At 40.6% G+C, this 12,788-nt stretch overlaps 1 pseudogene; it reads left to right on the forward strand.

Moving 5' to 3' along the window:
- Positions 1–587: 587 nt before the first annotated feature.
- LOC138378500 (zinc finger protein 75D-like) lies at positions 588–10,866 on the forward strand (annotated as a pseudogene).
- The last annotated feature ends 1,922 nt before the right edge of the window (positions 10,867–12,788 follow it).

Below are 12,788 nucleotides of genomic sequence, written 5' to 3' on the forward strand. Positions count from 1 at the left end.
ATGGAAAGGGGAGTATTGAATGTTCCATGAAATAAAGGCTTCAATCTTCATGAGAAGGGGCACAGAAGTCATTTTTCTGCTGACTTAAGAAAAAAAAAACTGAGATGATCTTTTAAAATTTAGAGAAACTCAAATATGCCCTGTTTGTGAAGCTGGGACAGGAAACACACAGATTAAGTATTAAATAATCTCAAAGCTCCATTTGGCCAATGGGTGCTAGTTTTCTCACCCACCAACCTTTCCTCTACTATTAACCAAAAAAAAAAAAAAAAAGAGACAGAAAGAGAGAGAGAGAGAAAGACATTGATTGACATTTACCTTCTCTGAGCTGTGCCTTGTTTCAAAGTTGAGTAGCAAAGAAAAGGAGAGAAACATATTAATACCTCCTGAATAATCTATCATAATGAGTGTCCTAATACTTAGCAGTTCATTTTATAGGGGAGGCAGAACGGGAACTTTTCTGTTAATTTTTTTGTGATGATAAAGAGCAAGTAAATATATGTCACATGGCTTTCTTCTTGACATGTATTTTTTTCCTGCTCTCCCTCAGTACCCTTGGGAAGAAGATCTGTTTGACGGGGTCTCAGCTGTGTAAGGTGGTACGGGGCAGTGGAGCAAATGCTGAGGAGAGAGCTGAAGGCAGATGCATGCTTGAACCTCCAGATGGGGTCTATGTGGGAGAGTAAGGGGTCTGTAAAAGAGAGATCTAGTCAAAGTAAGAAATACAGCATACAAATAGAGGATCTTGATCCTGAGAGCGCTCGCAGGCTCTTCAGGAGCTTCAGTTATCATGAAGCACCTGGGCCGCTCGAGGCTGTCAGCCAGCTTCAGAAATTATGCCGTCAGTGGCTGAGGCCAGAGATTAACTCGAAAGAGCAGATCTTCCAACTGCTGGTGCTAGACCAGTTCCTGGCCATGCTGCCCAGAGACATCCAGAACTGGGTGCGGAAGCATCATCCCCAGAATGTCAAACAGGCTGTGTTCCTGGTAGAATGCTTGCAGAGAAAACCTGATGGAACAAAGAATGAGGTAAGACAAAAGATTCCTTACATATGCAATGAAATAGGATAGTGGTGCATATATTGGGGTGGGAGGTTGTGAGGGAATAAGAAAGATTGAGTCACTCTTCTGTTGTTCCTTTAGGACAACTAGGTGGGATCCGAAATCACAGACATGCAGTAATAGTCAGGCCAAGGGTTTCAGAGTTCCTGGCAGAGTCTTTCCTGGCGTAAGAGAAAAGAAATATATTTTTTCCCAATTCAGGACCAGTGTGAATTGAAAGTGGTGGGCCTAGTGTGGCATGGCTAAAGAAGCACGACTTAAGTTCTTAGAAACAGAAATAAAAGGCCAGAAGGAGTTGGGAAAGGAGAAAAGGTCCAAAAAATGGACACTGCTTAGAGAGACCAAAGGAGAGAAACAGAAATATAAATCAAACAACTCTAGGGAGACTGCAATAAAAGAGAAGAAATAAAAAGGAAAAAAAGGGAAACAAAGATATGGAACAAAGACAAATGCCAGCAGAGAAGTGGAGGGAATCAGGATGCTGAGGGGTAGTGTCCTCTGTAGTGGGAACACGTATCTCTGGGCCGGGAGAAAAGAGCCTCCAGTGCCCTCCCTTTGTGGCCTGTCCTTGGCCGTGCTGGAGAGTGGGGAACCAAGGTATGCCTCTGGGAGATGGCAGCACACTTCCTTTCCTCAGGAGCCCACCTTAAAGAATCTGAGGCAGGACATATTTTGGATGTCTTATTACAACCAAGTTATGTGGAGGGAGGTTGGAGCCCTACTCTTCCCCCATCCTCCATTCCATTCTCTTTCCCCATGAAATGTTTCCCTGGCTATGGGAGGATTGGAAATTCTGGCTGACAAGAATGAGTTTTTCAATTCAATTTCTTATCTTTTGGAGAAAACTAGGAGATAGAAATCCATAAAGGCAAGGACCCAAGCCAATAAAGCAAGCCAGTGAAGGGGAACAGGCAGGCTGCCCAACGCTGCTAATAGCTTGAGCTGGGTCTCTGTGCACAGGGATGGGGATTGCTGGGTTGGAGGGGTAGTGGCATTGTTCATAGCCTTTTCCATTTTATCCTAACTTTCCCAGATTTTGAGTATAGTTCTTTATGGGAGCATAGTGGCACAGTACCTCCTCAGTCTTTTTATTCCTTTCATTGATGTCACGTACTCCCCAAATCTGGGCCCTACTCTTGTTCCTCCCTCCACTACCACCCCAAAACCAAAAGTAAGTTCTGTGTTGATGAGGATGGGGATTATTTCTAGGTCACAGCCCATGAGCTGGGAAAGGAAGCAGTGCTCGTGGGAGGAACAGCAGTGGCCCCAGGCTTCAGGTGGAAGCCAGGAGAGCCCCAACCGATGGGCATGTTCCAGAATGAATGTTGGAACACACGCCAGGTACTACGAGAACAGCTGAGCAGGAATACTCACAAAGAAAGCCATCCTGTATATGAAAGAGGTGAGGAGCTTGATCATAATTCTTTTCTGCTGGGAGCTGTGAGAGTAATTGGTTCAGCTAGAATGTCATGGGAAATTTCCAGGTGTACAGCTATGCTAGCAGCTGTGATGTCTCCCAGGTGGGATTACTGTAGATCGAAGGTGGGTGAAGGTCGGGGTTGGCCTGGGGGACAGAAATATCCAAACCACGAACCCTGATACTCACACTGTGAACTCTGCTCCTTTGAAATTTGAAAGAAGAGAAGAAGATGGAGCAGGGGCATGTGGGGCCACCTCACTCTCACAAGTTGCAGGAGAAACTGGGATCAGACATGAGCTGTCAATAGCAGAATGTGAAGAAAATTGTACAACAGGGAAAAACTAATGAAAGACAAAAGTCTTCCACATTTCCTGCTGTACACTGGGGACCTAAGTCCTTCATTTTCAGACCTATTTTGCCCAGCTCAATAAACAATTTATTTTATGGGAGGAAAAATGTATGTATTTCCTTTTACTGATTTCTCTCATGAAATCTGGAGAAATAATGAACTAACCGGGGAACCAGTTCTATGAGTGGTGAATATTTGGTTCTTATTTACAATGAAAAGGCCACTTCTGGGCACCACACACACACTTGTCAAGGTGACCTGTCTTTAGTGAAGGCATCCTGATGTATTTTAGAAATCAGCTCAGGATGTTCGTAAACAGGAAAGAGACATTTTCTCTGGCTTTTTTCCACTTACAGCTGCGCAGGCTGAACAGATTTTAGTCTCTTCTGAGCAGAAAAGCCCCAAAGACCAGAAGATGGCATCTGAGCTCATCTTGCCTAAGTCCCAGGTGAGCTGTACTCTCCAGGTTTTTCAGGCAACCTGAACATGGCCTTGTGTCTGCTTGCCCCTGCTGACTAGGACCCATAGTGTCCAGCAGGTGCTTTGAGGCATGTTAGCCCCAACTGTCTTCTAGCCAAATAGGCTTGGCACTGTGGGAATTGGGCACCTCCTAGGCTGTTGACTGATCCTCTTTGCTTCTTCCTTTCTGCCATCTCGCTTTTTTCCCCCTAAATCTTGTGTTGTTAACTTCTTCTGCCCCTGACCTACTGTGTAATTCAGAGACGGGTGGTAGGACAACTTCTAGAGTGGCAAGTACTAAACTACAGCCCATTCTGTTCTCTAGAGTTTGTTGACGTTTGAAGATGTGGCTCTGTATTTTTCTGAGGAAGAATGGCAATTATTGGATACTTCTCAGAAGACTCTCTACATGAATGTTATGCAGGATATCTATGAGAATGCCATCGGCATAGGTAAATATTCCTTCCTTCTGTGTAGAAGTTGAATAATATGTTATGTCCTCGGTTTATGGAAAATGGACCCTGTGAGAGAGTCCCAGTGTTCTAATAGCTGGTTGGTTCTCAGCTTGATGGTGTGGGGGAAAGAAAAGGCTTACCTGGTTCACCAGGGGAGCTTTTTATTAATACACATGTCTCACTTCTACATTCTAAATAGAATTCTTGATCTATCATACCCTCACCTCCACCCTAAAAACCTTCTCTTGTCATATCTTTTCCATCTCAGTAAAGGGAACCCCCATTTACCCAGTTGCCAAGGCCAAAATCCTGTCACTCATCCTTGACTCCAATCTTTCTGTTATACTCCACAGCTGATCCATTGGCAGGTTCTCTTAGGTCTATCTTCAAGCTACAGCCTGAATCCAGCCATGTCTCAAGCCCTTCCACTTTCATCATCCTTGTCTAAGCCACTATCATGTCTAACCAAGTCTACTTCAGTATAACGGGATTCCCATTCCCTAAGTTGTTTTCCTCTATCTGCCTTACATTTACTTCTTAGCTTCCTCATTGCATATCTACCCACATCCACAGTAGAGTATAAAGAAGATATTGGATCCAAGATTCTGCCCATTTAAACATTTGGAGTAAAAAAAAAGTATAAAAGTGTTATTCACTCTACCTGACGGTAGTCTGGAATTGAGATGAGAGTCCATGACCTCAAGGTTTTATTCTCAGAGCATTATTATTGCATCCTGAACTTAAAGTGACCTATTTAGAGCAAGGGGAAGAACCATAGATCCAAGGTCCCCAAGAGTTCAGGGATAGCCTTAGAGAGTCTCCTACAGGTAAGTGTATACATGGGAAGAGGAGAAACATTCCTTGTAGAAACCTTTACAGGGGCTTAACATGTTAAGACTCTGCTCCTATATTTTTTCAGTTGAAGTTTTTATTGAGATAATTTTAGATGCACACGTAGATTTAAAATGTAATAACAAAGACAACCCATGGACACTTTACGCAGTTTCCCACAGTGATAACTTTTGCAAGAGTATTGTATGATATCACAACCAGGATATTGATACAATCCACTGATCTTATTCAGATTTCTCCAGTTTCACTTGTATTCATGTGTGTGTGTGTGTGTGTGTGTGTGTGTTTTAGTTCTATACAATTCTATCCCACGTGCAGGTGTGTGTATTCAACACCACAGCCAAAGTATACTGGACAGTTACATTAGCACAAGGATCCCCCGTGTTGCCCTTTTAAAACCGTGCACACTTCCCTGCCACACCCGGTGAACCCATGCCGACCACTAATCTGTTCTACATTCTTAAAATTTTGCCATTTGAAAAACGTTATGTGAATGGAATTACAAAGTACGTAACTTTTTGGGATTAGCTTTTTTCATTCAGAGTAATTCCCTGGAAATGTATCAAAATTGTTGCATGTATCAGTAGTTCATTCCTCTTTACTGCTAAGCAGCATCCCTTGGAATTGATATGCCACCATTTGTTTAACCATTCACCCAAGGAAGGATATTTTTGCTGTCTCCAGTTTTTGGCTCTTATGAATAAAGCTGCCATGAACATTTGTGTACAGGTTTTCGTGTAGAGATAAATTTTCATTTCTCTGGGATAAATGTCTCAAGTGTGCAAGTGCTGGTTGATATGGTCATTATTAATGCATATTTAATTTTATAAAAAAGTACCAAACTGTTTTCCACAGTGGCTGCATCAGTTTACATTGCCTCTAGTAATGTGTGAGAGACCCAGTGTCTCCACATCCTTGCCAGTGTTTACTGTCAGTACTTTTTAAATTTTAGCCACTTTGATAGGTGTGTAGTGATATCTCATTGTGTTTTTGATTTGCATTTCTCTAATGGCTAACGATTGTAAGGTTTTTTGGAGTGGCCGGCGCCAGAGAAAGAAAGACGAGCAGAGTTGAAAGGGCTAAGTAAAGAGGCTTTATTGGAGCACTCCCGGGTGGGGGTAACGAGTCCCGAGAGAGGGACCCGGGTGAGCCTCACGGGACCCACGGAGTGGGACCAGAGAAGCCGTGCCGCCCAGAAGTCTGGGTGGGTTTATATAGGTTCTTAGGGCTGGGGGATGGGAGCTTCCTCAGCCAGGAGATGTTGGCACTAGGAGTAAGGAATTTCTTTGTTTCAGTTTTGGGGCAGGTATTGAGGGATAGGAGGGGCTGCTGCTTTTTTCATTAGGGAAGGGAGGGGTACCTGTGACCAGACCTAGAATCTAGATCTATATTCTAGATTCTAGGGCTTTGTTGGATAAATGGTTTGCAAAGAATTTTTTCCTAGTCTGTATATCATCTTTATATTCTTCCCACGGGCTTCCACAAAGTAAAAGTTTTTAACTTTGATAAGGACTGATTTTCCCTTTTGTCCTTTTATAGATTGTGTTTTTGGTGTCAAGTCTAGAACTCCAACTAGCTTACCTCTCTATCCCTAAAATTTTCTGCTTTGTTTTCTCCTAAAATTTTATAATTTAAAATATTTTACATTTAAGTCCCTGATTCATTTTGAGTTAATTATTATATAAGATGTGAGGTTTAGGGCTTTTGTGTTTTTTTTTTTCTTTTTGCCTGTGGAGGTCCAATTACTTCAGCATCATTTGTTGAAAAGGCTGTCCTTCCTCCATTGAATTGTTTTTGTGCTTTTTCATCAAAGATCAGTTGGGCACATTTGTGTACATCTATTCTGTTCCACTGAGCTGTGTCTATCCCTCTGCCAATATTGCACTGTTTTGATTACTGTAGCTGTATAGCTAGCCTTCATATCTATCGGGTAGAGTGATTCTTCCCACTTTATTCTTTGTCAGTATTCTTTCAGCTATTCTGGGGCCTATGCCTTTCCATGTAAATTTTAGTGTAAGCTTATTTATGTCTACAATAAACTTTGTTGGGATTTTGCCAGAAGTTGCATTCAAGCTATACATCTGTTTGAGGAGATTGACATCTTTACTATTAAATGTTGATTCTTCCAATCCACAAACACAGTATGTCTTTATTAAGTTAGGTCTTCTTTAATTTCTTCCAGTAACTTTTTGTAGTTTTCAGCATACATATACTCTGTATGTTTTGGTGAGTATATGCCCTAGCTTTTCATTTTCATTGGAGCAATTATAAATGGTATTATTTTTAATTTTGGTTTCTGCATGTTCATTGTTTTTAGATCGGAATGCCATTGATTTTGCGTTTTGTTATTTTATCCTGTGACTGTACTGAATTCACTTATTAGTTCTAAGGGGTTTTTTGGTAGATTCCTTGAGATTTTCTACAGAGGCAATCCATATGATCTACAATACCTTTGATTTCTTTGTCTTGCCTTATTGCATTAGATCCACTATGTTGAATAAGAGTGGTGACAGCAGACATCCTTATCTTGCTCCCAATTTTAGCATGAAAACATTCAGTCTTTCACCATTACCTATTAAGGGGTTTTTGTTGATATTCTTTATCAAGTTGATATAATTCCTAACTTTATGAGTGTTTTTTTAATCATAAATGGATGTGGGATTTTGTCAATTACTTTTTCTGTGTCAGTTGATGGAAACATATGATCTTTTCTCTTTAGTTTGTTGATCAGGTGGGTTATGTTGATTGATTTTCAAATGTTGAACCAGCTTTGCATACCTGCAATGAATCCCACTTGGTCATGGTATATCATTCTCCTTATACATTGTTGCACTGTTGCAACAATGCATTGTTGCATTGTTGCAACAATGCATTGTTGCATTGTTGCACTGAGTTTGCCAATATTTTGTTGATAATTGTTGCATTTAAATTCTTGGGAAATGTTAGTGTGTAGTTTTTGTTTCTTTTAATTTAGTACTGCCTATGTATGGTTTTGGTATCAGGGTAACACTGTCCTTATAAAATGAGTTGGGTAGTATTTCCTCCTCTTTTTTGGAAGACATTCATCACGGTCGTTAATTCTTTAAATATTTGGTAGAATTCTCCAGTGACACTATCTGGATCTGCATATTTCTTTTGGGGAAGCTTTAAAATTATGAATTCAGTTTCTTTAATGGTCATAGTACTGTTCGGGTTATCTGCTTCATGTTGGTTGGATTTTAGTAGTTTCTGGTTTTCAAGGAATTGTTCCATTTTCCCTAACTTTTAAAATTCGTGAACTTAAAGCTCATGGTATTCTCTTATGTTTTTAGTTGCTGTAGAATGTGTAGTGGTATGCTCTATTTCCTTCTGGATATTGGTGATCTGTGTCTTCTTTTTATTTTTGTCAATCTTGATAGAGTTTTATCAGTTTTATTAATTTGTTGAAGAGCATACCTTTTATGGATTATGCTCTCTGCCCTCATAGGTATTTCCTTTTTCATTCTGCTTTGGGCGTATTTTCCCTTTTTTCTAGTTTCTTGAGGTAGGAACTTAGATTATTGATTTGAGGCCTTTCCTCTTTTGTATTGTTAACATTTAGAGCTATAAATTTCTCTCTGAGAACTTCTTCAACTTGAATTCCATATATTTTGATATATTGTAATTTTATGTTCATTCAACTCAATTTTTTTATTTCAGCTTATTATGGGGGTACAAAAGTTTAGGTTATGTATATTGCCCACGCCCCCCACCCCCCGAGTCAGAGCTTCAAGCCTGTCCATTCCCGAGACAGTGCACATCACACTCATTATGTAGGTAGACAGCCATCCCCTACATCTGTTTGACACCCAATTGGTGTTATTCCCAAATGTGGACTTAGGTGATGATCAGGGAAACCAATTTGCTGCTGAGTATATGTGGTGCTTGTGAGAGGTGAAAGCTGTGGGTCCTGTTTCAGTCTTCTGCATGTGGCTATCCAGTTTTCCCAGCACCATTTATCGAATAAAGATGCTTTTCCCCAGAGTATATTTTTGTCTGCTTTGTCAAAGATTAGATGGCTCTATGAGGATGGTTTTATATCTGGATTTTGTGTTCTGTTCCACTGGTCTGTGCCCCTGCACTTGTGCCAATACCATGCAGTTTTAATAACCACAGCCTTGTAGTATAGTTTGAAGTCTGGTAAATTAATATCTCCCATTTTGTTTTTATTGCCTAAAATTTCTTTTGCTACACGGGGTCTTCTCTGGTTCCATACAAAGCGTAAAATTAGTTTTTCTGTATCTGTGAAAAATGATGTTGGTAATTTAATAGGGATTGCATTGAATCTGTAGATCACTTTGGGTGGTATAGACATTTTAACAATGTTGATTCTTCCGATCCACGAGCATGGTATGGTTTTCCACCTGTTTACACGCTCTGCGATTTCCTTCCTCAGTTTAACTCTATTTTTAAATATCCTTTGAGACTTTGTGTTTGAATCATGGGTTATTTGGAAGTGTTTTGTTTGATTTCCACATGTTTTTAGGTTTTCTGGTTTTGATGTTTAGTTTGATTACATTTTTGTCATATTTCCATTGCTTGATCATTTTGTCTATTATGTTAGGAAAGTCTGGGTCCTAGTTAAATCATATTTTATTTTAGCAGGCAGTCACCCTGTTTTAGTTTAGCATAGAGGTTCTTTCCTTCTTTTGTAGGATATGCTTCCAGGGATAATTTTCAGAGCCTGTGTGGTGTTATTTTGGTCTCCTTGGTTTATCTGGTACTTCTGGGGCTCCCATGGGTCCTTGCTGCTGCTGCTGTTGCCTGAGGGTGTGGAAAGCATTTTCTTAGGCTAGGGTATATCTCAGTGGGGAAGGAGAGTCTCAGACCCATGGGAATTAAGAGACCTCATAGTCCAGGCCGCTTGTTGTGGCTGTTTCCCTCTTGCCAGTTCTGCCTGCCCACTTTGGTGTCTCCTACTGAGTGGAGGGAGTCTCATATCTACAGTATTCCAGAGGCTTCCCAAGCACTCCTCTTGATGTGGCTGGGTCCCTACTGCCAGTTCTGCTTGTACGTTTTGGTATCTTTCGGCTTGGGTTGAGGAGAGTCTGTAGCCCAGTAGGGAGGGCAAGTTCCTCTCCTTGCCACTTACTGTTGACAGGACTCCAGGCTGATCCCCTTTGCCAGTGATGTGTGGTTTGCTTGATGTTGTCAGGTTTCCCATTCATGCTGGGGAAGGAATAAACCTACCCAGGAAGCCTTCTGTTGATAGGTTGAGGGTTGGAACAACCTGGGATCTGGGTTGCCTTTTTCTTTTGGGTATGGGGATGTAAGACAGCCTGCTACATTATGATTCTAGTTCTGGGGTCCAAAACCGGTTTGTCTTTTTCTTAACACTTTTTAGAATTTTGTTTGTGTTATCTCTAGCATTATTTAATGGGTTTGTTGTTATGCCTCATGGGGAGGATCAAGGAGAAATGAACTAGAAATAACTTGTTCCTGTATTTTTTTTTAAAAGCAATCATCATTGACTTTTGTCTCCATTTGTGTAGTTTTCTTGTACTGAGATGCAGATGGCTGATTCTTCTGTTGATTCTAACAGGGTTAATGCTCAAAAAACACACTGGAAACGATCAGCCTGTATCTGTTCCTGCATCAGAAATACAAATACCAGGATGCAAAGTATCAGAAAAGACCAGAATGGAAGTTTCCCAGAAAACAACGAACAAGGAAAATCATGGTGATACACACAGGGTTCACAAATGGTGTCGAGCTTTTCCAGGGAAGAAAGGAAGAAACTTTCAACTTGTAAAGAAGAGCTTCCAAAACTTACAGATCTTCGTGGGAAAGGCCACACAGTAGAGAAACCTTTTATGTGTCAGGAATGTGGGAAAAGCTTCAAAGTTAGCTCTGACCTTATTAAGCCCCAGAGAATTGACACTAAATAGAAACCCTATAAATGTCAACAGTGTGATAGGAGATTTAGATGGAGTTCATATCGTAATAAGCACTTCATGACACACCAAGGAATAAAACCATATAGATGCTCATGGTGTGGGAAAAGCTTTAGTCATAATACACATCTACAGACACACCAAAGAATTCACACAGGAGAGAAGCCCTTTAAATGTAATGAATGTGGGAAAAGATTCGTTCAGAACTCCCACCTTATTTAACACTAGAGGACGCACACAGGTGAGCAGCCTTATACTTGTAGCGTATGCAGGAGAAAGTTTAGCAGGCAGTCAAGCCTTCTTAGACACCAGAAACTCCACAGGAGAAGGGAAGTGTGTCCAGTGTCTCAGGTTTGAGGAAAGTCACCATATTGAGCTTGGCCTTATAAGTGAGGAAAGAATACAAAATTATAAGGCACCCAATGATAGAAATCTGTCTTCAACAGAAAATTTGGGAGGGGTACATGTCATGGTTTACAGAAGGGAATCTAAGTTGTCTCTCCTATTCAGCATTCTGTCTTCAGTGCCTAGCAGAAGACTGTTACATAATGAATATTTTATTTTGTTTTATTTTTTTGTATTTAAATTTAAATGTTATGTGTACTTGTTTCACATTGTCTTTCTTGGATGGCGTTCATGTTTCAAGTATTTCAAGAGTTATATGTTCTCTTTTTGGATAATAATGAGTATGTTATAAATAAAAGAATAAAAATAGAGCTTCCAGGTATCTGTAGCTGTCTATCTGTATTTATCTGATCACTCAGATCTTCCCCACCCTCAGTCACCTAAATTCTTCAGGTATAAGGTCCTTGGCAAATATATGATAGACATGAGTCCTACTCTCATTCTTCGTTCTTTCTCAGGAGAGATGGAAAATAAGAGTATTTAGGTACTCTAAAGGGAGCTCAGAGAATTACTGAGTTAGGGACAGTTTCAATGGTTATCATTCTGTCTGCATGAACAACCAAGCCCCAGGGCTCAGGGAAATCTACTCTAGAACAGGAAGAAAGGATTCAGTGTTTACCCTGGGAGAAATGCCCCCATTGTAGTTGCTTCTCTCCTGAGTACCCACTACTGCAATGTCTTCTGTCAAGGAATTCCCAGCAGCAGAGGAAGGCCTGAATGCCAGTACAGACCTAGGGACCTTGCAAGCACTTGATAACTCTCCTCCTGCTGATCCTCTCAGTACAGGCATATAGAATGAAATGGTGAGGGAGGCAGTCTGCGCCATCATCCAGGTATCTGTCTCTTTCTAGAAAGCACAGGACAATGGTGAACAGACTCTTTTGACTTTGATTATGTGAACTTCAGTCTTTCAGATTGGTGCCACACTGCTCCAGGGCCTAAAGGGAGTCCCATTGTGGTTGCTCAGTCACAACCCTGTATACCTGAATGCTCTGCAAGAAGGTCTAAAGACTTTGCAAAACTGATTTACTAAGAATGGCAAGGAGAGCCCTGTGGCCTCTTAGCCTTGGTGCACATCTGATAGGAGAACAAAGTAAGGCATGTGGCTTAGAGGGATGGCCCCAGTCAGAGCCAGGCCAGATGAAAACTACTTTCTGATGCTACTGGTTTCCCTCAATTCCCCACTGGCCTAAGTGACTATCTCTTAAGAAAAGATAATGTGGTGTGAAGGGACTTGGGAAGGCTGGGATTTATATCTATGTCATCCTGGTTTGTGATGTTGGCCAAGGCTTCCATATATTTATTTATCGTTTCATAAAATTTTAATTTTTAATGAAAATTACATGTTTCATGTTAAATTTAAATATTAAACAAAACTCCTTTGTTACCAAATTGCCCAGAAATGGCCAGTGTTCACTTTTTTGGAATAAATGCCTTCAGATATTTTTGCCACCAAGAGACCTTTCTAAGCCTGTTTTCAGGCTTATAAAATGGGGATAATAGTTCCTACCTCTCAGGCTGCTCTTAGTATCAAATAAGACACACATGTGAACATGCCTGACACAGTGATTGGCCGCAGTACATGTTCTGTAAACATATGGAACGTCATCTTTCAGCTAGTTATTTAGGAAAGAAAATAAACTTTGTCTACTTGTCCAGTTGGATTACTATAGTGGACCTTGTATTAAGCAGGACTTTGAGTTTTCAATATAAGTAACTCAACTCCAACTAGCTGAAACAAAAAAAAAAAAAAAAGAAAGAAAGAAAGAAAAAGAAGAGTAGGAGGAAGAGAAAGAATTTATTGGATTATGGAACTGAGAAGTCACAAGAGTGAAATTTTTTCCAGGCTTTCTGGATGCAAAGGTTCATATTAT

This window comes from Eulemur rufifrons, chromosome 30 (genome assembly GCF_041146395.1).
Source record: "Eulemur rufifrons isolate Redbay chromosome 30, OSU_ERuf_1, whole genome shotgun sequence".
Taxonomy (NCBI): Eukaryota; Metazoa; Chordata; class Mammalia; order Primates; family Lemuridae; genus Eulemur; species Eulemur rufifrons.